The sequence below is a fragment of the Ovis canadensis genome, chromosome 23 (assembly GCF_042477335.2).
Source record: "Ovis canadensis isolate MfBH-ARS-UI-01 breed Bighorn chromosome 23, ARS-UI_OviCan_v2, whole genome shotgun sequence".
NCBI classification, from domain to species: domain Eukaryota; kingdom Metazoa; phylum Chordata; class Mammalia; order Artiodactyla; family Bovidae; genus Ovis; species Ovis canadensis.
The window spans coordinates 53,080,813-53,106,702 of NC_091267.1; the positions used below are offsets into that span (position 1 = coordinate 53,080,813).

At 44.6% G+C, this 25,890-nt stretch overlaps 1 long non-coding RNA gene across 3 annotated transcripts in view; it reads right to left on the minus strand.

The window, feature by feature from the left end:
• Positions 1 to 8,352: 8,352 nt before the first annotated feature.
• The window catches only part of LOC138428126 (uncharacterized), a 243,060-nt gene continuing 225,522 nt past the window's right edge, over positions 8,353 to 25,890 (minus strand). For all 3 annotated transcript variants that reach the window (XR_011252287.1, XR_011252288.1, XR_011252285.1), the window contains exon 6: positions 8,353 to 9,290. This is a non-coding gene — a long non-coding RNA (uncharacterized lncRNA). The remainder of the gene's footprint in view (positions 9,291 to 25,890) is intronic.

Here is a 25,890-nt window from a genome sequence, read left to right on the forward strand (position 1 = left end):
TGAAGGCCTCTGAAATGCAACAAAGCAAAACAAAACAAAAAAACACCAAACCTCGCTGGACTCCTAAAAAGGAAATTTTCCACACGTTCATTTGGGAAGCAGATTGCCTTGGGCACTGAGCAGCCACTTGGAAATGAACCCAAGGTGTGGTTGGCAGCTCTGCTGAACAGCACTAGACTCTTCCGTCCGCTGCTGCCCACGGCTCCCACCACTGAGGACAGGGATGCAGTTCAAGTGGCAGGATGGCCTTGAGCTCACCACTCAAGGCAGGGAGGGGGCCAGCGTGGTGCCGCGCACTTGAGCACATTGTGCTCTTAGGTCTGTGTCCCCACTAAATGAATCTGTTTGTTTGGGGGAAGATGGAGGCTGGATTTCCTGAAGGTTGAGCAGAGCTCAGGTGGTGCTAGTGGTAAAGAACCCACTCGCCAATGCAGGAGACAAAATGAGGCACGGGTTTGATCCCTAGGTCAGGAAGATCCCCTGAAGGAGGACATGGCAATCCACTCCAGTATCCTTGCCTGGAGAATCCCACGGACAGAGGAGCCGGGCGGGCTATCGTGTCGCAGGAAGTCGGACACGACTGAGCAACTAACATTTTCACACTCTCACATTTTGACCTAGATGCTAATTTTACACATTCATGATATCGTACACAAATGACAATCTCCCTAATTTCCAAGATTACAAGAGATTGGATGGAAGCTCTGACATCTATCACGTGCCTATGTGGTGGGATAAGAGATGGCATGATTTTTTCTGGAATTAATTAATTGACTATTGTTTCCCATTTATATGATTATAAGATACACGATTTAAAAATTACATATTTTATAAGTACTAGTAAAAATACCTACTAAGGAACTATGTCCAGGTAGCTTCTAAGCAAGTATTCCAAACCTACCATATTAGTGCATGCGTGCTAGGTTGCTTCAGTCATGTCTGACTCTTTGCAGCTCCATGGACTGTAGACCACCAGGCTCCTCTGTCTGTGGGATTTTCCAGGCAAGAATACTGGAGTGGGTTGCCATGTCCTCCTCCAAGGGATCTTCCAGACCCAGGGATCGAACCCACATCTCTTATGTCTCCTGCATTGGCAGGCAGTTTCTTTACCACTAGTGCCATCTGGTGAGCACCACCCCCACCCCCGCCCCTATCAGACATTCTAGTAACAACGGGCACCTGAGGACATGTGCCAGGGCGTCATCACCTCAGCAGAGAGATGGCAATTTCCTTGGGTCGCTACTTCATCGTGGGCATGGAAATAATAAACCCTGGTGGGTCCCTGTTCAGGGAGCCCTGAGTCACTCATACAGCAGGGAGACAGTCTGTTGTAAATGGAGCCTCATTTCCGATGCAAAGGGGACCCTGTGATGACCAGATAAGTCCCTTTCTCAAGTAAATGACACTTGTACACAAAACCCTGATTTCACCTCTGTTGAAAGTAACTGCAACCAGGATTTATGATTTTTTTTGGAAAGGCTGCCTTCCACTGAAGATCCTGTGGGAGTCCCGAGAATGAGGTTATGTCTGAAGGACTGAGGCTGATGGATTTTTCAGTTGCAGGATCAATGTTAATGAGTTAGGGAAGGAAGTAGTTTCTGTGGTTTAGTTGCTAAGTCAGGTCCGACTCTTTGTGACCCCAGGCTCCTCTGTCCATGGGATTCTTCAGGCAAGAATACTGGAGTGGGTTGCCATGCCGTCCTGCTTCAGGGGATCTTCCTGACCCAGGGATTGAACCTGAGTCTCCGGCATCGGCAAGTGGGTTCCTTACCACTGAACTACCAGGGAGCCCTAAGAAAATGTTTAATGTATTTAATTATGTAACTGTAACAATGCCAGATATCCCCCACGTAACTATATGGGGGAAATGCCATTCTGCTTCAGACTTTGAACAGGAGTGGGGAATTCCGGGGACCCCCCCCTCCCGCCCCGATCCCTCATCTGTCCAGGTTATTCTTTCAAACACTGGCTATTTTTGCTTACGCTCTCATTTCTTTCTCGGTGAAGAAATGATGTGCTGAAGTAATTTGCATGGAGTGAATCTGAGCCTTGTTTCTCAGTTATTTTTGAACTTTGGTTTTCTTGAATCTTATGTCATAATCTAAGAGTCTTTAGGAGAATTTTTCTCAGAAGAAAAAATGTTACAGGTGTTGATGAGTGGTCCAAATCATATCGGTCAATTATAGGTAGGGAAATGGAACACTGCCGCTTGGGCCGCAAGTTGTGCTTCCTTAATGATTAGAAAAACATGTAACTCTCAACTTTTCCTTCCTGGGAGCCCCAGAAAACAGTGACCCGGGGAGGAGGAATGATTTGACAAAAGCTTTTACCTGCTGGCTGAAACTAAGCAGGCTATTTATATACTGCTCTGAAATGTAAGTAAAAAGCTCTTTCCCACAAGTTCTAATGAGAGAGCTGGGTGGACGAGGAAGACAAAAAGGAAAAGCATAACGAACTGAACCAAAGGCAGTAATGTGACCGGCAGCACAGGGTAGCGGGGGCGGGGGTGGGGGCGTGGGGGGTGCAGAGATGGGTCCAGAGAGAGATCCAGACAGACCTGAAACAGCCCTGGAGGGGAAATGCAGGCAAAGAATGTTCTATCCAATACTAGGTGAAACGCTCAGCTTTTCCTGCTCAAAACTGCTACAATTCAGCCTTCTTCCCCTTTGCCTCCCAAGCTGACCCCACCCCACAAGGCCTAGCTCTCACATAGCACTAGGTGTCAGGCACTGTTTTAAGGCACAAAGAGGGAATGGAATTTGCCCAAGAACCTTCTAGAAAGTGGCAAAGTCAGGACCTGCTGCTGGGCTGTCTGGCCTCCCGGTCTGTGCCCTTGGTCTTGACATTACACAGCCTTATGAAGGGACCGATGGGCATTTAAGGAATCGAGGAATATTATCAACACACAGGCAAAGACTGGTCTGGAAATGAATATTTAGGAAGAATCCACGGGGAGGAAGTTACTCACCTGCCTGGGAGGTAGGAGTTGGGCCTTGAGGTGTGACATCTATGGGGTCAAGGTCAGAGCACACGAGATCAGGGTGAAGGACACAGAAGAGAGAGGAGATTTGTAGTAAGGGGCTTATGGGGGGCAGGGAGAGGGCACTGCAGATGTATTTCAGGAGACAGTCCAAGTAAAAAGGCAGATTCTGCAGTCAGTGTTGGGGGATGGTTGCAGCTGAGGGTCCGAGAAGAACGCAGTGTCAGAGTGACTCTGAATGTGCCCGCCATACATGGGGCCAGCCAGCAGCCTAGGTGCGATCATGCCATCCTGGCTTAGGTCTGGCGAGTAAGAGTGACCCGGTCAGAGACAGCAGTCAATTCACAGAGGTGGTGTTGGTGGGGCAGCTGGGGCCCGTGAGAACAAAGTGAGAGGCCGAAGGAGATGCAGGCTTTGACCTGCTCCATTCGGACCATGGAAGGGGCTTCCCAGGTGGCGCTAGTGGTAAAGAACCTGTCTGCCAATGTAGGAGATATGAGACGCGGGTTTGATCCCTGGGTGGGGAAGATCCCCTGGAGAAGGACATGACAAGCCACGCCACTATTCTTGCCCATGGGAGAATCCCATGGCAGAGGAGCCTGGTGGGCTACAGCTCTCGGGGTTGCAAAGACTTGAACATGATGAAGTGCATATGTGTTCGGATGTTGGACTGGTAAAGGCATAGAAACAAGAACACCTTTCACCTGCAGGATACCCCCCTGTCCCGCCTGCCAGAAGTGCAGCTAACAGGATATGTGGTTGAGCCCCACCCCAGGGGATGCTGGGGCTCCAGATGTGTGGGTACCTAGTGACCTGGCTCCAGTCCCCAGTCCCAGGACCAGCAAAGCACAGAGGTGGGATCAAAGCCATTCCCAGACTCTGCCCCCCACCACCCCTCTTCCCATAGACCTCGTGATGTTTCTCATCTCCACGAGGTTTACGGGTTGTGCTCTCCGGCAGCGCCAGAGAGGTTGTGGTCGGTGGTTCAGTCACTAAGTTGTGTCCAACTCTTTGCCAACTTCACGGACCGCAGCACACCAGGCTTCTTTGTCCTTCACTATCTCCCGAAGTTTGCTCAGATTCATGACCACTGAGTCAGTGATGCCATCTAACCATCTCATCCGTCACAAACGAGGTGACCTTTAATAAACCTTCCCTGGGAGCCTCTGCTGGGAGGTTTCCTCTGCCTTCTCTCCTCTGGTGGTGGCAAGGTTTTTTTTTTTTTTTTTTTTCCTGTTGTTTCCTTTTTCTAAACTTCACAATGTGCTCTTGAGGAAAGATTTCAAAACAGGCAGTGTTAAACTCTGCTAAGCGCAGAATGAACAGTTCTGAGCCAGGGAGCACCGTCCCCTGTGAGGAGCTGCCTGCGGGTGCAGCCAGGCTGCTGTGACGTGGGGGCAGAGCCCCGGACTCGGCGACAGGCTGCCCCGTGCATGCCCGTGTGCGCCGCGTCCGTGCGTCCCACTTCCAGAGCCTCAGGTTTCTCCGCTGGAAGACGGCGTGAGTCAGCAACAAGGCAGGATTCTCATGGGAACGGGGTTCCTTCCATGGGGTAGGACTGTGTGGATGTGAGGCACTGCTCCTTTTTGGGGTCTCTTTTCTACCTTCCTCTCCCCTTCCCTTCCCTTCCTCTCCTTTCAAGACTGGGTGGGCTGGCCTTTCTGTTTCTGGGGACTTCGCTGAGGCCCGAGTCTGGATGGCTGTCAGGCCCCGAGTCTGGATGGCTGTCAGGCCCCGAGTCTGGATGGCTGTCAGGCCCCAGGCCCCACACCTTGGGGGCCGTCACAAGGGAGATGCCTTGGTGGGGATGTGGGGTGGGGAAGGGTCCGCGCAGCCCCTACACTGGGGGGCTGTATGTCAGCTCTTGCTGTCTGCATCCAGCTGGTGTGTCCGGCCACAGTGGGCAGCACAGACCAGTGAGGCCGCAGTCTTATCTTGCCATTAGTTCCAAGCCCTTCTCCCCATTTTAACCACCATCACAGTAAATGACATGTGTCCCCCACACGCAGAAGGCCGGTTGGTAAAAGCTCATAAAACAAAACAGAAATGACCCAAAGTAGGTTAGCGCAAGGGTGAGGAACAGCAGCTCCGAAATAATTCTCAAACAGTGTATGCTTTGGGGATTTAGCCAAGGGAGCTGATAAACTAGGCCATTCAAATATATTATGCCAATATTTTCTCTGGCAAGAGATTGCTTGTCGGATTTGCATCCAGTTTCACTTCAGGACTTAATTCCTTTTTAGAGGAAAAAAAAAAAAAACTGGAGGAAAATTTTCCACAAGCTGTATTTTACTTAGACCCAGATCCAAAGCCTGATCAATGCGTTATTACAATATATAATTAAGCATAATTACATTAAAATATTAAACCACCATCAGCTATTAGAAATAATGAAATTTCTTGCATAAAGCCATCGCATGAATTACTCTGGCGATTGTCAGACTCCCTCATCAAAAGGCTCTGCCCGAAAAGGCAGGCACTTCAATTGCCGGAGTGCTGCAGCACAAATCTGCAAATCTGAGGACCTGAGCAGGATCAGGGTTGGGGTGAGGGGACGGGTCCCACTAAAGCTGCGGTGTTACAGGAAGTCATCCTCTAATGATGTCCCTCAGATGGAGATTTCTGTGGCATGAACAGCTGAATTCCAACAATAATAAACATTGTTCTAAAGCAATTAAAGTACTAATAGAATTTTAGGCTATGTGATAATAGACAAGGCAGTAAAAGCAATTCTACGGTAAAAGCAATTGTCAGAGGGGCCCTGGCTGATCTACTCACAATTCTGTCTGGTATCCTGCAAATTCTCGTTTTTGTAATCGAGAATGTAAATTATATTTAGCTCAAGGCAGGATTTGAATTTAAATCCTAAAAAAAAAAAAAGTCTAGTTTCTATAACACAGTTTAAAGCCATCTTGCTTACAGTACTCATCTGCTTGGCTGACTTGTTCTATAGGAAAGTAGATGGTCGGTCATTAGATAAAACATCTTGGATCACCAGCGTCCAGAGAAATGAGGCTTCAGTGTAAATTCTGTCAATTTATGTGCGTGTGTGTGTGTGTGTGTGTGCAGTCGTGTCTGACTCTTTGCGACCTCACAGATTGTAGCCTGTCAGGCTCCTCTGTCCATGGGATTCTCTAGGCAAGAATATTGGAGTAGATTGCTATTTCCTTCTCCAAGAGATCTTCCTGACCGAGGGATGGAACCTGCATTTCCTGCATTGCAGGAGGATTCTTTACCACTTGAGCCACCTGGGAAGGCCATGTATCCACATACACACATATATATGCACGTTTTATTCCTCACTTTGGCATAATTCAGGTTTTTTTTTGCAAGTAATGTATTGATAGATGGGCTCAGCTAGTAGTTCTCAAGCCAGATTAGAATCACCAGCGGAGATTTTTAAATCTGGTGATGCCCAAACCAGTTAAATCAGACTTTCTGGGGTGTCGATGGGAGTGGGCACTGATGCCTTTATGAACTCCTGCACCAGGGCTGAGGATCTCAAGCCTGGAGCCATATATCCATCCTCACCACCAGTGCTGCCCTCTTCTCTCCTCCTGTGGGGGCTGCTTCTGAACGGAGACTCTGAAGGTGACTAAAAGGTGGCTATTCCAGGAGGCAGGGTCAGCTCTGGGGCCTCCAGTCCAGAAGGCTGGCGGAGTGGGTGGGGGTGGGTAAACTGGAGGGGACCCCCAGAGCCAGCCTGTTGTGTCATCAGGAAGGTGGGGCTGCCTGATTTTCAAGAGAAGCCAGAAGTCTGCATTTTTACATGAAAATCTCTCGGTTTTTAAATGCTCACAAAGGATTAAACATTTATGAAAACCCTTGCTGGCCACACAAGCAGGTGCTTGGCCAAGCCTGCAAATACCAATTCACAACGTCTGAGTGAGCACAAATCCCCTGAATGCAAGGGTAACTGGATAAATATTTGCAGAAGGAAACATGAGCAGTGTCTGGAAAGTTGTCATTTTTCGAACAGGAGAGATAAATCTCTATTTGCTTACTTGTAATTTAGTGGTGCTCTCCAGTACCAGGGAGTGTCGCTTACATTAACAATCCCTCAAAGAGAGTTTGCCATGTGAAGGACAATTTAAACCCACAGGTATACAACCACAACCACTGCAAGTAAACATACAATCCACCCAACCAACTCAGGCCCCTACCCTGACTTGACTCTCAGTCTCAGAGCAGAGCTTCTCAGGCTCTGCTGTGCTGGGTCTCCTGGAGGTTTTGCTCATGTATTGATAGAATGGGTGGTGGGGAACTGAGGTTCTGTCATTACTACAAGCTCTCTGGTGATGCTCCTGTGACGGTTCTCAGGATCAGACTTTGAGAAGCAAAGACTTAAAAGTCACGCAGGCTGGCTATAACCCCAGGAACTTTCCAAACGAGAAGCCTGATTCTCTCTGAAGGCGGCGCCCTGTGTTTTTCCACTGTGCCTGGCACCTCTTAGGAGCTCAGTAAATAATGGTGCAGTGAATTGATCAACGTGTAGGGTATGGATGTGAGAGCTGGACCATAAGGAAGGCTTTGCGCTGAAGAACTGATGCTTTAGAATTATAGTGCTGGACACGACTGAGCAACTGAACAACAATTAAATAAAAAGGAACTAAGGTAGAAGCCATGAACAATACAAGCCACAGACCATTCCTGGAATAGGACAGAGACCTCGCATGGAAATGCTGCATTTTAGAGGGAGAAGGAGCTGATCCACCATGTATCCGCCCCACTCATTTCCCTGCAATGGAGGCCCTGTAGCATGATCCATGGATCCATGGATCCTTCCTTGCTGTAATAAAGAACCCCTTCCTGTTTTACCACAGCAGTGTGTATGTCTTCAGCAATTATTTTATTTTGCCTGAAGCATACTACCGTGGAAAGAGTAGGCACGGATTTTAGAGTCAGAGAGATCTGGGTTCCAATCCCAGCTATGCCGGAGTCAAGCTGTGTGACCTTAGGCATGTTACCTAACCTATCTGGACCTCACATTGCCTCCTGACGAAACATCATTTCATCTGAGATAGACATCAGTTCAACCTAGAGGGTAATTATACATTCTGCATCCTGATAATGCCTAATCCTAAGAAAACAGAAATGAACTCAAGTCATGTGTTGCTCACCAGACAGTTTCACTGAGAGATCCTTCAAACAAAAACTTCACAGAATTATGCATTATAATCATCGCCATCATTATACAGCTCCTATGCTTATTTCAACCTGGGTAGTAAAAGTAATGAAAAAGGGGAGTTGTGAGGACAGCTATTATTTCCTTCAAGGACACAACTTGAATAAATACTATTTTCTCCTCCAACGGTTTTATTCAGAGAGCACAAGAATGGAATTTGCAACAAATGAAAAAACTGAACATACACTTCTAACTGAATAAAGCTTTTATTGGGCAATTTAGAAATATATATGCTTTTGTACTCAGAAGCTCTAGATTCTAACCTGTTAGTAAAGGTAAGTGAATGAGGAAATGTGTGAGTCGGGGGCTGTAATGAACCATGGCTCCGGATGAAATCAGCAGAGTCTGATCTCAATGCAGCAGTGGGGATCAGGGTGGGAATCGTCCAGCCCAGGCGCCCGGGTTCCAGATGCCATAGGAGCCTGGGTCCCTGTGCCCGAAGTCCTCTCCAGGCCATGCTGGGTACCTGCCTGACTCCTTCTCCAGCCCGAGATCGGAGATGTGTGCAGGTGGCACCCGTATCCACCTTGTTTACTGCTTAGTGGAAAAGAGGCCCTCAGAAAAGATCTCTGGTGTCCCTCAGACACCTTAGAACATATTTCCTTTATTCATCTTTAATAGACAGTTGCTGCTATTCAGTAGTTCCGTCGTGTCTGACTGCGACCCCACAGACTGCAGCATACCAGGTCTCCCTGTCCTTCACTCTCTCCCGGAGTTTGCTCAAACTCATGCCCATTGAGTTGGTGATGCTATTTACATGGCACTTGTTATGTCCATGTTACTCATTGTTTTAAGTTAACAATTTTTTTCTAACTATCAGTAAGTAAAAGTTGCTCAGTTGTGTCCGACTGTTTGCAACCCCTTGGACTGTTGACTGCCAGGCTCTGCTGTCTGTGGAATTCTCCAGACAAGAATACTGGAGGGGGTAGCCATTCCCTTCTCCAGAGGATCTTCCCGACTCAGGGCTCAAACCCGGGTCTCCTGTACTGCAGGCAGATTCTTTACCGTTTGAGCCACCAGGGAAGACTTTCCTTAGGCTGGAGTAAAACTGTCTTCTTACACTTGTGTCCACTGGCCAGCATTCAGCTCTCTGGAATTGCTGTGAATCACTCCATTTTCTCTTCCCTGTAAAAATAATCATGATTATGTCATCCATGAAGATGTCACATCTTTATCTGCTTTTATAAATGGCCCACAACTCAATTTTTCCCCCCTCAAATGGAGATGAGGCTCCCTTTCATCATTCTGATTAACTGAGACTTTGTTAGGAGCAGAAGAAGGTGCATCCAGAAATGTGGGTTTTTTTTTTAAAGTATATTTAAGGCTAATTTTCAAAATGGTTGGAAAATAGCTACATTCAGGATGCCAGCCGGAGGACACAGCTGCCTCCAGGAGGGCCATGGGTTTGATGCATGGATTTGACAGTCACCATCTGTGCTTTCTGCAGGGGCAGCCACACCACGCCGGGACGTGCAAAGCAGAAATGCAATCAAGTGCTTTAAAATAAAGCAGCGGTGGGCTCCCTGAATTTGATTAAATCCCAACTTCCCACCACGGTGTGTTCCACCTGCCTCTAGCCTTCCCGTTATGAGGCATGAAAGCTGGAGGCCGAATCCGAAACTCGTCCTCTAAAAAATTAAACATTTTTCAGATGAGCTGATTCTGAAAAGCTATTTACATGATGGTCTTCCTCTTTTATGAAAATAAAAACAATAGAAACTCAGAATTTGGCCATTTCTATACAAAGTAGAAAAGCAATCATTTGAGGAAGAGATAACAAGTTAACAGCAAGAGAGGCAGAACACACACACACACATAAAATAAGTAGAAGGAAAATAAAACCTTAACAGGAATGAAGATGAAACTGGAGGAAGCAGAAAGGGAGGACAGACCTTGCTCAACACTGAGCAAGGGATACAAAAGATAAAAATGAAAACTCCTAGCAAAATACAGTTGAAATGTAAAAAAAAGAATTTTTAAGAAAAGATTAGAGGAGGAGATCCAGCAAATGCATAGCTAGTGTCTCTGAGAAAAAAGCAAAACAATGAAACAAACAAACTATATATATATATATATATACATACATACACACACACACATACATGTGTACACACACACACACACACACACACACAGTAAAACCTTCCCTGGTGGCTCAGATTATTTAAAAAATCTGTCTGCAGTGTGGGAGACTTGGGGTGGATCCCTGGGTTGGGAAGATCCCCTGGAGAGGGCATGGCAACTCACTCCAGTATTCTTGCCTGGGGAATCCCCACGGACAGTGCAGCCTGGGCTACAGTTTATGGAGTCACAAAAGAGTCAGACATGACTGAACTAACACACTTAACATACATACAATAAAAGCTACCCATTCTCCTGAGCATTTTGTATCTATAAGCTCAAAGATACTTGAGTCTATAACTGAAAGGGCCATCCGGTGAATGAGAATCCAGAATTGGGGTGTATCTTGGTAAAGCCACCGTCATCTAGAGATAAACACCCGTGTGGGCAGTCAGGAAAGCCTCCACTCTCCCCAGACCTTCAGCAGCAGAGCCTGGGAACGGCAGAGAAGATGGTGAGTAGGAAGTGCCAGGAATCTGCTTCCTCTCTAGACAGCGACGGCACTGGCAGAAGCTGTCTGATGCAACTATTTTGGAAACTGGAGTCTATTTGAAGGCGTGCAGCTTCCAGGGGAGGCTTGGGAGATAAGTCACAGTTAATTTCGGTCAACGCTGGCTCTCAGTGCAGTGGTGGCTACCCATGCCCTGCCCTGAGCCCCCTGGCCGGAAGCTGTGCCCATGTTCCTGGAGCAGTTTGCGCGTGATTTGCAGGATATACAGGGTGGACAGCCAGGACCTTGTCCTCCAAATGCCAAAGCTCTGTGTTCTGGTGGCTGACTGTGGAGCTGTGGGCACGGAGGAGCCAGATGCTATTGCTGCAACCCCTGCTGGCTGAAGTGGCTTTTAGGGTATCTCAGAGTGCCTTGAAATTTTTTTTCCCTTCATTCTCCCCTTCGCCTTTTGGGAGACAGGTATTTGAGGATTGTTGTTTAGTTGCTAAGTCGTGTCCCACTCTCTGTTACCCCATGGACAGCAGCACACCAGGCCTCCCTGTCCTTCACCATCTCCTGGAGTTTGCTCAGGCTCATGTCCATCGTGTTGGTGATGCCATCCAACCATCTCATCCTTTGTTGTCCCCTTCTCCTCCTGCCCTCAATTTTTCCCAGCATCAGGGTCTTTTCCAATGAGTCAACTGTACGAATAAGGTGATCAAAGTATTAGAGCTTCAGCTTCAGCATCAGTGAATATTCAGGGTTAATTACCTTTAGGATTGACTGGTTTGATCTTCTTGCAATGTAGCAAGTAAAAAAGTTGTTTATCCCACCCTCTCTCCCAGAACACTATCCACTGTAGGAAAGAAAGAACAGGGAAAACTACCAGGGCCCCAGCAACGAACTCAGAGCTCTGCATGGTAAAAGTAATAAAAACTGAACACACAATTCAATAGATAGAACAACCAGACCTGAAGATAAGTAAAGAAATAGAGGACTAGAACCATAACCTAACTAGATCTAACAGAAACCATACAGAATCATATACCCACAACAGAATACACATTCTTCTCAAGTTCACATGGGACATTTTCTAAGACAAACCTTATGTTAGGCCACAAATCAAGTCTTAATACATTTTAAAACATATATATCATACAAAGAATCTTTGTTGACTAGGACAGGATAAAACTGGAAATCAGTAACAGCAGGAAATCTGGGAAATTCACAGATTTGTAGAAATTCAATGACAAACTCTTAATCAACGAGCCAAAGAGAAAATCAGAAAGAAAATTAGAAATTATAAGTATTTGTCCCTTAAAGATACAAATTTAAATGAAAACACAACATACCAAAACTTAGGGGATTGCATGAAAGCAGTGCTATGAGGAAAATTTATGGCTGTAAATGCTGCATCAAAAAAAGAAAAAAGAACGCAAATCAACAATCTGCCTTCACAATTTAAGGATCTTGAAAAAGAAGAAAAACCAAGAGCTAGCAGAAGGAAGGAAATAAGAAACAGTAGGGTGGAGATTGACAGGATAGAGAAAACAATAAAGACAATGAAGGCAAGAGTTGTGTTTTTCTTGAAAAATTAACAAAATCAAAACGATTAACTGAGAAAGAGAAGACGCAACCTATGGAAATCAGAAATGAAAGTGGGTGAATTACTACCAACTCTACAGAAATAGAAAAGATTATGAGAGACCACTATGAACAGTGGGTGAATTACTACCAACTCTACAGAAATAAAAAAGATTATGAGAGACCACTATGAACAGCTATATGCCCTTGTGTGCCCACACATTAACACAGATACAGGGAACACATTCTTAGAAACACAAAACCTACCAAGAGTGAACCACGAAGAAATGGAGAATCTGAATAGACCTATAATTAGTAAGAACATTGAACCAGGAACCAAAAACTCCTTGACAAAAAAAATCCTTGGACCAGATGGCTCCATGGGTGAATTCTACCAAACACTGAAAGAACTTACATAAATTCTTCTCGAAAGCGAAAGTGTTAGTTGCTCAGTCATGTCCGACTCTTTGCAGTCCCATGGACTGTAGCCAGCCAGGCTCCTCTGTCCATGGGATTCTCCAGGCCGGAATACTGGAGTGGGTAGCCATTCCCTTCTCCAGGGGATCTTCCCGACCCAGGGATTGAACCTGGGTGCCCTGTGGTTCTTGCACTGGCAGGCAGATTCTTTCCCATCTGAGCCACCAGCGAAGCCCAAATTCTTCTCAGACTTTTCCCAAAAACTGAAGAGGAGGGAACATTTCCTAACCAGCAGGAAGGCAACTCAGTTGGAAAAGAAGCGGGGAAATGATCTCTGTCCAAAAATGACATGAATGTCAGTGCCCACTGATGGCAAGGGAATAAACAAAATGTAGTAGATACACAGTGGGAATTTATTTAGCCTTAGAAAGGAATGAAATTCTGATACATACTGCAACATGGATAAACCTTGAAGACATTATGCGAAGTGAAATAAGCCAGACACAAAAGGATAAATATTGTATGACTCTATTTATATGAAATACCTAGAACAGTCAAATACACAGAGACAGAGAGTAGAGCAGTGATGACCTGGGGCTTGGGGGTGGTGAGGTGGGAGTTGCTAGTCAAGGAGGACAGGGTTCCAGTTTGGAGGTGGAAAGTGGTGAAGGTTGCATACAATGTCAATTCATTTAATGCCACCGAACTGGGTACTTAAAAATGGGCAAAATTGTAACTTTTGTGTTATGTATATTTTATCACAATTAAAAAAAAAACCTGGAAGACAGTGGAGTTACATCTATCACATATTCAAGGGAGGAAAGTGTACAGAAGGATCGCACGTCTGACTCAGTGGCACCTCAGATACACAGAGCCAGTGTTTGTCTCCACCGTTTCGTGATTCCCCACGACTCCTTACATCCTGGTCATGACTATTCAACAAGGGGTTCTTTTCTTTTCTTTTCTTTTTTGAAGATGGTAAATTGAAAGGAATACATTTCTGATTAGGAAGCCTCCACTCTCTCCTTCTTTATAAGACAGGCATTAAAATTTAAAAGCCAGAACACGGAATAAGCGCTAATGAAAATGTCAGCAAGTGAGAGTTTGGGTTTTAAAATGCTGCTAATCTACCAAGAAATACAGGCTGAGGGGGAAGAGTCCGGCGGCTCTGCTTTCTGCCTTTGAAACATTCTCCAAATGTCACGTAAAAAATCACTTATGATTCAGTCTGATCGGTGATGACTTGAATCATTAAGAAAAAAAAAAAATCAAATCTGGAAAAGTCCAGTAGAAGAGCAAGGTCTCTGAAGCCAGGGTGGGTGGTTTTCTCCAGCCAGAGCCGCCTGAGCGGGAGCCTTCACGCGGCACTAGTTTCTCTGGTGAGACAGATCTGGTTTCAATCTGTGTTTCTTCAATTTTTATCAGTGTTGGCCTAGATTTCCAAAGCTGAGCTAAAATGGAAATAGTCTTTTCTCCCTTTAACCCATCTGTCTCCTTTTATTTACATAATATAATATTTTTTCCCTGAATAATTCTAAGCTGTTTTTTTTTTTGAGATTTGAACAAAATCTGTACTTTAGTTAATAATACTGGATCACATTTCCTGTTGTTTTTTTTTAAACAATATAGTATTTCTTCATATTCTCCGAATCGGATTAGAAGTTTCAAGCCTCATTCAATTTTTTTTTAATCACTAAGATAATAAACTTTCTAGACTTTTAGCAGTAATACTAGATGCCAAAATACATGGAACAATATAAAAATTTTGAGTGAATATAAATTAGAGATCTAGGATTCTATTCACATTAAGTCAAACAAGTGGAATCAAAATGTCATAAATTTTTCCAGTTCAGTTCAGTCGCTCAGTCATGTCCAACTCTTTGTGACCCCATGAACCACAGCATGCCAGGCCTCCCTGTCCATCACCAACTCCCAGAGTTTACCCAAACTCATGTCCATTGAGTTGGTGATGCCATCCAATTATCTCATCCTATGTTGTCCCCTTCTCCTCCTGCCTTCAGTCTTTTCCAGCATCAGGGTCTTTTCCAATGAGTCAGCTCTTTGCATCAGGTGGCCAAAGTATTGGAGTTTCAGCTTCAACATCAGTCCTTCCAATGAACACTCAGGACTGATCTCCTTTAGGATGGACTGGTTGGATCTCCTTGCAGTCCAAGGGACTCTCAAGAGTCTTCTCCAACACCACGGTTCAAAAGCATCAACTGTTCAGCACTCAGCTTTAAAATCATCAGTTTTCTAAAATATTTATATTATCGTAAAGGACTTCCCTGTAGCTTAAACAGTAAAGAATCTGCCTGCAATGCAGGAGACTAGGGTTTAATCCCTGGGTTCGGAAGATCCTCTGGAGAAAGAGATGGCAAGCCACTCAGTATTCTTGCCTGGAGAACCCCATGGACAGAGGAGCCTGGCGGGCTACAGTCTGTGGGGTTGCAAAGAGTCAGACATGACTGAGTGACTAACACACAAACATACTATTTACATATATGTATATATGTGTATATATATATATACGGTAAAGCATCTGCCTGCAATACAGGAGACCCGGGTTTGATCCCTAGGTTAGGCAGATCCCCTGGAGGATGGCACGGCAACCCATTCCAGCATACTGGCCTGGAGAACCCCATGGACAGAGGAGCCTGGTGGGCTATAGTCCATGGGGTCGCAAAGAGTCAGACATGACTGAGTGACTAACACACACACACAAATGAACACAAAAGCTTTTCTACTATGTCTGGTAAACGCTTAATTCTAATTTGTTTTTAAAGCAAAATGGAAATAAAATAAGTGGAAACTTTATCATGACAAAGGGACTTTTAACATCTTCTCTTGGGACTTAGACTCAACAGGGCCTCAGGACTGGTCCACACTTGATGAATATCAGGAGGGGAGGCCCTAGGCAACAAGGCCATTTCTCTGAGGCGCCATCTCTTCTGACTTCATTTCTTGAGTGACCAGCGACTCCTCCCAAAAGAAAAGGATGAAGGAGGGTTTCTGAAAATTTACTCATGTAGGCCCCCCTGTTCTGGTGTGAGGAAACTGCACTGGATGATGACTTTGCTAAGTATTAGCGAAGGAAGGGTTTACAATTATTCAGGTTCTGTTGTTGCTGCTGCTGCCAATGGAGTGATTTATCAAGGTACAGCGTCTCATTGAAAGAACCGAAAAGCACATCACCACTAAGGGATGATTTCTAAAGAAGACTTAATTACTACTATCTGTGTTTTCAATGGGGGCTGAAAATACATGGAGACAAGCTAAAGTGGCATGTGACAAGTCCTCATTTAGTCTGTCAGCCCTGACAGCATATCGAGAAAGATGTAAACATTTTTTAAAAGACCAAGAGGTAGAAGCAGATTCTCTTGTCATTTCAAAATAATGGCCGAATTTGCTGGTGAGCCAAGGTTCTGCGGGCAGGTACCTGACAAGCAGACTTGGAGTGAACATTCCAAGAGGGCCAAGTGACAAGTCAGTGTGCGGAGACATATACTTGGTTGTGTTCTGACTAATCCACATCTGAATGGTTGTTTAATCCAGTCCCATGTTCCCAGGTCACCAATGCCTTTTCACTTCCTTGTTGTTGTTCAGTTGCTCAGTCATCTCCAACTCTTTTTGACCCCATGAACTGCAGCACATCAGGCTTCCCTGTCCCTCACTTATCTCTGGGAGTTTGCTCAAACTCACAACCATTGAGTCCGTGATGCCATCCAACCATTTCATCCTCTGTCGTCCCCTTCTCCTCCTGCCTTCAGTCTTTCCCAGCATCATCTAATAAGTAGGCTCTTCGCATCAGGTGGCCAAAGTTTTGGAGCTTTACCTTCAGCATCAGTCTTTCCAATGAATATTCAGCATTGATTTCCTTTAGGATTGACTGGTTTGATCTCTCTGCTGTCCAAGGGACTCTCAAGAGTCTTCTCCGGCACCACAATTTAAAAGCATCAATTCCCACTTCCCATTTATTTTCCCTCATGAAAGTAGCAAGTTACCAAATCCTTGGGAGCTCTCCCCAACCATCTCCAAAGAGCAAGTGCTCCCAACCATTGTTAGACAGGCGCAACATAAATGCAGTGGCTTCAAGAAATGCAAGAGACCTTTTGGACACAGAGGACAGGGGCTGAACAATGCTCCATGTTCACAATCTCTGCAATAACACAAACATGAGGTACAAAGAACAGAATGACTGGGGGATGGAGAATCGTTTAAGGGATTTTTTTTTTTTTAAGTCAAGGAAAAACCATCACCTCCAGTTTTAACAATGGCCTGACTACCTTTCTGATTCCCATCAACATTCGGCTTTGCTGCTGGACAGAAACCTTTTCTTTTATCCTTTGGCCTGAAGCACATTAAAACCCAGTTTTCCTTAAAAACAGGATTTGTGGTCACTACCCCCAAGTGCTGCCTGGACACTTCTGGGGCTAGTTCAGGAGTGTGCTCTGTAAACTGGACACAGATCACAGGGAAGCAGAAATATGATGTAAAGATGGTTGAAGAATTAGGATGAAGGGTTGAGGAACAGCTACTCTGAAGAACTGTCTAGCAGGGCCACAGCGAGTGCTCAGGGAAATTTAAAGTTATATTTATTTGCCTGTCAATGAAATAAAGATCAGGGAGGAGAAAAAAAGTCTCCCAGGACAAGGCAAGCTGTCACAAGGGTCATAAAGAAGAATTGTGTGTGTCAAGCCGCTGCCATAGAAAATACATCTTAAAAACATACACAAGCATTTGATTTTGGTGTCAGTTTTGCCAGAAATCAATGGAATGAACCGCTTTTCTCCTTTGATCCATGGTGAGGACGTGAGAACATTTTGCACGTGCAGCCCCTCATGGTCTCTGCACGTTTACTCTCTGTAGGCTCGTCCTCCTGTCCCACCCCTGCCCCCACCTTCCTCCCCCTACCTAGAGATCCTTACTGCGACCTGTTCAGTTCCTCAGGTCCCCTAAATTGGAGGGACCTGGCTCCACTTCCGGAATATCTAAGTTATAATAGCTTGGGTGGGGGCCTGAGTACATGCATTTAGTAGAAGGTTACATAGGAGATTCTGATGTAGAGAAGAGTGAGGATCACAGCACAGGCCACACAAAACCACTAGAGTCTCTGAAGAATCACATCCAGGTGCTCTTTCCATGATCACCCAAACCAAAGTCCTGATACACAATAGTGGTGAACTCTAGTATGGCGATTACCATTGACTATGGCGCTTCCCATGAACAATATGAAAAGGCAAAATGACAGGATACTGAAAGAGGAACTCCCCAGGTTAGTAGGTGCCCAACACGCTACTGGAAATCAGTGGAGAAATAACTCCAGAAAGAATGAAGGGATGGAGCCAAAGCAAAAACAATACCCAGCTGTGGATGTGACTGGTAATAGAAGCAAGGTCCGATGCTGTAAAGAGCAATACTGCATAGGAACCTGGAATGTCATGTCCATGAATCAAGGCAAATTGGAAGCGGTCAAACAAGAAATGGCAAGAGTGAACGTCGACATTCTAGGAATCAGTGAACTAAAATGGACTGGAATGGGTGAATTTAACTCACATGACCATTATATCTACTACTGCAGGCAGGAATCCCTCAGAAGAAATGGAGTAGCCATCATGGTCAACAAAAGAGTCCAAAATGCAGTACTTGGATGCAATCTCAAAAATGACAGAATGATCTCTGTTTGTCTCCAAGGCAAACCATTCAGTATCACAGTTATCCAAGTCTATGCCCCAACCGGTAACACTGAAGAAGCTGAAGTTGAAAGGTTCTATGAAGACCTACAAGACCTTTTAGAACTAACACCCACAAACGATGTCCTTTTCATTATGGGGGACTGGAATGCAAAAGTAGGAAGTCAAGAAACACCTGGAGTAACAGGCAAATTTGGCCTTGGAATGTGGAATGAAGCAGGGCAAGGACTAATAAAGACCAGTGCCAAGAAAATGCACTGGTCATAGCAAACACCCTCTTCCAACAACACAAGAGAAGACTCTACACATGGACATCACCAGATGGTCAACACTGAAATCAGATTGATTATATTCTTTGCAGCCAAAGATGGAGAAGCTCTACACAGTCAACAAAAACAAGACCAGGAGCTGACTGTGGCTCAGATCATGAACTCCTTATTACCAGATTCAGACTTACATTGAAGAAAGTATGGAAAACTGCTAGACCATTCAGGTATGACCTAAATCAAATCTGTTATGATTATACAGTGGAAGTGAGAAATAGATTTAAGGGCCTAGATCTGATAGATAGAGTGCCTGATGAACTATGGAATGAGGTTCGTGACATTGTACAGGAGACAGGGATTAAGACCATCCCCATGGAAAAGAAATGCAAAAGAGCAAAATGGCTGTCTGGGGAGGCCTTACAAATAGCTGTGAAAAGAAGAGAGGTGAAAAGCAAAGGAGAAAAGGAAAGATATAAGCATCTGAATGCAGAGTTCCAAAGAATAGCAAGAAGAGATAAGAAAGCCTCCTTCAGCGATCAATGCAAAGAAATAGAGGAAAAGAACAGAACAGGAAAGACTAGAGATCGCTTCAAGAAAATTAGAGATACCAAGGGAATATTTCATGCAAAGATGGGCTTGACAAAGGACAGAAATTGTATGGACCTAACAGAAGCAGAAGATATTAAGAAGAGGTGGCAAGAATACACAGAAGACCTATACAAAAAAGATCTTCATGACCCAGATAATCACAATGGTGTGATCACTCATCTAGAGCCAGACATCCTGGAATGTGAAGTCAAGTGGGCCTTAGAAAGCATCACTATGAACAAAGCTAGTGGAGGTGATAGAATTCCAGTTGAGCTATTTCAAATCCTGAAAGATGATGCTGTGAAAATGCTGCACTCAATATGCCAGCCATTTTGGAAAACTCAGCAGTGGCCACAGGACTGGAAAAGGTCAGCTTTCATTCCAATCCTAAAGAAAGTCAATGCCAAAGAATGCTCAAACTACTGCACAATTGCACTTATCTCACATGCTAGTAAAGTAATGCTCAAAATTCTCCAAGCCAGGCTTCAGCAATACGTGAACTGTGAACTTCCTGATATTCAAGCTGGTTTTAGAAAAGGCAGAGGAACCAGAGATCAAATTGCCAACATCCGCTGGATCATGGAAAAAGCAAGAGAGTTCCAGAAAAACATCTATTTCTGCTTTATTGACTATGCCAAAGCCTTTGACTGTGTGGATCACAAGAAACTGTGGAAAATTCTGAAAGAGATGGGAATACCAGACCACCTGACCTGCCTCTTGAGAAATCTGTATGCAGGTCAGGAAGAAAGAGTTAGAACTAGACATGGAACAACAGACAAATAGGACAAGGAGTATGTCAAGGCTGTATATTGTCACCCTGCTTATTTAACTTATATACAGAATACATCATGAGAAATGCTGGACTGGAAGAAACACAAGCTGGAATCAAGATTTCCTGGAGAAATATCAATCACCTCAGATATGCAGATGACACCACCCTTATGGCAGAAAATGAAGAGGAGCCTAAAAGCCTCTTGATGAAAGTGAAAGAGTAGAGTGAAAAAGTTGGCTTAAAGCTCAACATTCAGAAAATGAAGATCATGGCATCTGGTCCCATCACTTCATGGGAAATAGATGGGGAAACAGTGGAAACAGTGGCAGACTCTATTTTTTTGGGCTCCAAAATCACTGCAGATGGTGACTGCAGCCATGAAATTAAAAGACACTTACTCCTTGGAAGAAAAGTTATGACCAACCTAGATAGCATATTCAAAAGCAGAGACATTACTTTGCCGACTAAGGTCTGTCTAGTCAAGGCTATGGTTTTTCCAGTGGTCATGTATGGATGTGAGAGTTGGACTGTGAAGGCTGAGCGCTGAAGAATTGATGCTTTTGAACTGTGGTGTTGGAGAAGACTCTTGAGAGTCCCTTGGACTGCAAGGAGATCCAACCAGTCCATTCTGAAGGAGATCAACCCTGGGATTTCTTTGGAAGGAAGGATGCTAAAGCTGAGGCTCCAGTACTTTGGCCACCTCATGGGAAGAGTTGATTCATTGGAAAAGACTCTGATGCTGGGAGGGATTGGGGGCAGGAGGAGAAGGGGATGACACAGGATGAGATGGCTGGATGGCATCACGGACTTGATGGACGTGAGTCTGAGTGAACTCTGGGAGATTGTGATGTACAGGGAGGCCTGGCATGCTGCGATTCATGGGGTCGCAAAGAGTCGGACACGACTGAGCGACTGAACTGAACTGAACTGATGGAGCTTCCCAGCTGGCTCTAGTGGTAAAGACTCTGCCTGCAGGAGAAGGAGACAGAGGTTTGATCCCCAGGTCAGGAAGATCCCCTAGAGAAGGAAATGGCAACCCACTCCAGTATCCTAGCCTGGGGAATCCCATGGACAGGGGAGCCTGTGGTTACTGTTCATGGGGTTGCAAAGAGTCAAACACAACTGAGTATACACACACACACACATTTACCATAGTATCCAGTGGCATCTGTTACATTTAAAAGTGAAAAGAGATGTTTCATGTGTTGAGAGTATGCAATGTGATTCATAGAAACCACTGTAACAGGAAAAAGCCCTACCATTTCCTCCCCACTCTGAATTCTGAGGGCAAATTGGAGCTTTTATGTCCTGTAAACAAACCACTTCTAATCAGGAACACTGATTCTTAGATAACGGGCTAATCTCAAGTGGTGAAGTGGTAACAATCCGCCTGCAATGCAGGAGACACAAGAGACTCAGGTTTGATCCCTGGGTCGGGAAGATCCCCTGGAGAAGGAAATAACAACCCACTCCAGGATTCTTGCCTGGATAATCCCATGGACAGAGGAGCCTGGTGGGCTACAGTTCACGGACTCAAAAAGAGTTGGATAGGACTGAAGCGACTGAGCATGCACACAAACCAGTGGTATCCCCAAACTCTAAAAGAGTTAAGGTTTAGAAAATAACAGCAAAGATTCTGATTAGCAATGCTAAAAAGAGAGGGCTGCAGGATTCTGGCAATGTTGCCTAAAGCTATGCAAGTTAATTAATATTTAACCTTTTCTCAGGGACCCCAAACTAAATGCAATCAACTCGTTGGCATTCTGAAAGTGATGTGGAAGTGGGTGGCAGAAATTTCATATCATCTCTTAGGATTAAAGTGCCCAGTTATTTCAGATCACCAACAACATAAAGGACACAGCTCTTTTACCAAGGAGATAAAATGTAACACATGGAAAAGAGGTGAGTCCTAAAAGGGTATTCTTTATGTTATTGATTATCTAAATTATCTGAACACTTTAATCTTAAGAGATAATATGAAATTTCTGCCATCCACTTCCGCTTCATTTTCAGAATGCCAACAAGTCGTGGCTGTGATTGGTACATGGGGCTACCCCAGTGGCTCATCAGTAAAGAATGCGCCTGCCAACGTAGGAGACATGGGTTTGATCCCTGGGTTAGGAAGATCCCCTGGAGAAGGAAATGGCAACCTACTCCAGCGTTCTTGCCTAGAAAATACCATGGGCAGAGGAGCCTGGTGGGCAACAGTCCAGGGGTCACAAACAGTTGGACTCGACTGAGCGCACATACGTGGGCATGCGCACACACACACACACACACACACACACACACACACACACACATTACTGATATAGCTTTTGACCAGAGCCAGGCTTGATCCCAAGGTCAGGAAGATCCTCTGAAGTAGGAAGTGGCAACCCACTCCAGTCTTCTTGCCTGAAAAATTCCATGGACAGAAGAGCCTGGTAGGCTACAGTCCCTGGGGTCACAAAGAACTGGACATGTCTGAGTGATTGAGCATACAGCATACACGTATCTCATAGCCCGTGTCTTAAATACATCTCTGCTGTTGTATAGACAGTCACGGATTTTATACTTTTCAAGGGTCCCTAAGTATCCCAGGCTGGAGAGGCTGAGTCCAGGAAAGGGCAGCTTTTATGTGATATTTTACAGAATTGAAATCGTGGACAAATAAAGATGGTCCCATGTTATTAATAGCAAATGATTCTCTGCAGGAAGGTGGTGGAAGTACAAATAGTTCCCTCAGGTTGTGTTCAGAGGAGGTTTCTAGTACAAAGCCTGAGCCTCTGATTCTTTATAATTTATTATGGTTTAATGGAGACAAATGATAAATTATATATGAGGCCATAGTCCAGAGACTTCCCCCTCATAGACCCAGGCCAAAATTGTTATTTTAGTCACATTCAAGAAACGAATTCTTTGTTCCTCATTTGTTTTCAGGTGTGGTCATTCAAAAAGCATCGAATAAACATGTTGAAATTCATTCCAATTATAAAATACCTACTACCCAATGGGAACCTATTATGTGCCATGCTTGGTATTTGCCATTTGAGTCTCTCCATTTAATTCTCCTTACAGTTTCGTCAGGGAGGTATTACAGTAAATTCATTTTTCTTTTTCTAAAATATTTATTTATTTGGCTGTGCTGGGTCTAGTTGCCTGACCAAAAATCAAACCCAGGCCCCATGCATTGGGATCTCAGAATCTTAGCCATTGGACCACCAGGGAAGTCCTATATCCCATAAAATGGATAATCGTTTCTACTTTACTGTAAGCTCTTCCTATTTCTTATTAGACAGTGCTCTTCTGCACTGTTCACAACTGCCGTGATTTATTGTGAAGTTTGGATGGTCACCTATGGAATTCCTTCAAATGGGGGCCTGTCTATGCCTTCTTTATAGAGGGTTAGTCATCGCAGTCAAGTTGGGCAAAATCTGATTTTCACTGTCTTGCTCTCTCCTCTCACAAGCCCTGGCTAAGGGGCCAGTAATTCCCAGGCGTTTTTATATTATAAGCACAGCATTTACATTAACAGCTTTTCAGGGCACAAAATATAAGGTGGATCTGTCATTGTTATTTTCTAACGTATTCCAGGATATTGCCTTGCTAAATCATAGTCCCCAAAACCCACAGAGAAAAATAACACAAATCACCTATCTTTCCCACATAAGGTGCACAGGCCGAACTACACCATGACATAAACGTGCCTCTGCTAATTAACTAGAACTGGCCACATTCATTTCTCTAAAGTAAGAAGTGAAACCAAATAGTGTCATTTACTTTTTCTTTTTTTGCCCTGCTCCAGTTAAAATTTAAAAAGCCAGGATAAACTCAATTGAAGAACATTCCTTGCAATTCTTTTTTTTTTTTTCCTAATTACTCAAATCAATGGGTATTAAAAAAAAAAGTCTCATATTCAGTTTGGTTGCTGGTTTTATACGATAGGGAGGCTAATTAAAACCGCTGCATACTCTGGCACATTCCAGGGCACAGCTTATGATTGTGAAAAGGTCACATACTTGAAAATAAAGTTTGGTATGCCTCCCACATTTAGCTAAATAATCACAGAGGGTGTAAAAATAATTTCTAGCCTTTTTTTCAGAGAAGCTTCTTTTCTTTTCCCTGTTTACTCATGACAACCCATCAACACCTCTCTCTTCCTTGGGGCGATCATATTTGTGGGGTCCCTCCAAAGGCCTCTGCAAAGTTCACAGGTCTGTGGAGGGCATCCTAAAACATGGATTCTGGGTTCAGTTTTGGTAAGAAACAAAACAAAACCTTGGAAGAATGATGTTTCAGAACTAGGATGCTTAGCTAAGATCCACAAGATACCCGGGGCATTGATCGTCTGGTAAACAGGACAAAGAGATACACTCTAAAGGATGCTCCCTGGTGAAGAAAAAACACATTTCCACCTCTCCTGGGAGGGTCTCTGAACACAGACACGGCTGTGTCCTCCACTGACCCTGACTGCATTCTGCAGCCCTCACCCTCTCTCGGAACCCAAGCTTCACCTGGTCTTTCCAAAACGAATTGTAACCTCAAGACAAGCCTGAATCTTTTCGTACTGACATCTTATTAAACCTTTTGTGTAAGCACATACTCCAGTTTCCCCCATGTCAAAAAATGTTCACTCTTTTGCTTTTCTAAACCTTCACTGTGCATAGTTTCATACACTTATCGGTTTCCATATTTTAAAGTGTTGATGGAGGGACTTGCCTGATGGTCCAGTGGTTAACAATCCACCTTCCAATGCAGGGGAGTCAGGTTCGATTCCTGTTTGGGGAATTAAGATCCCACACGTGCATGCGTGCTTAGCCACGATAGTTATGTCCGACTCCTTGTGACGCTATGGACCTCAGCCCACCAGGCTCCTCCATCCATATATATTTAAAACAAACAAACAAACATAGCTCAACCCTACATTTAATATGCCCCCAGACACTTTCTTCATGAAATAGGAAGTTCTGCTGAGCTTCAACGGAGACGGCGATGGCACCCCACTCCAGTACTCTTGCCTGGAAAATCCCATGGATGGAGGAGCCTGGTAGGCTGCAGTCCATGAGGTCGCTAAGAGTCGGACACGACTGAGCGACTTTGCTTTCACTTTTCACTTTCATGCATTGGAGAAGGAAATGGCAACCCACTCCAGTGTTCTTGCCTGGAGAATCCCAGGGACGGGGGAGCCGTCTATGGGGTCGCACAGTCAGACATGACTGAAGCAACTTAGCAGTAGCAGCAGCAGCTGAGCTTCAAAGAAGTCGATACTGGCTGCATACAATGACATTAATTTGTCCATTCATTCATCCAACAGTTGTCTATGTAATACCTACTATTTTCTGGGACCTGACATAATGCTTAGGACACATCTAGGAATAGAATCAAAGATTCCTGCCTTTAGGGAACTTACCTTCCAGACAGAGAAACAGATAAAAAAAAATAATAATGTTTATGAGAAGAAAAAGAAAATTCTATCGTACTCTTGTTGTTCAATCACTAAGTCACATCCGATTCTTTGAGACCCCCATGGAATGTAGCCCACCAGGCTTCTCTGTCCATGGGATTCTCTAAGAAAAAATACTAGAATGGGTTGCCATGCCCTCCTCCAGGGGATCTTCCTGACCCAGGGATTGAACCTAGGTCTCTTATGTCTCCTGAATCGACAGGCTGGTTCTTTACCAGTAGCACCACCTGGGAAGCCAAGATCCCACATGCGAGGGGCAAGTAAGCCCTCATACCACAACTAGAGAAGTCTGTGTGCCATAAAGCAGCCAAAATAAATTAATAAAAGAAAAAAATAAAAGCGTTGGTGGATATTTTTGCCTAACTGTCTGATGTCTGGTAGGATGACGACTGCTGGTTACGTCACATCACT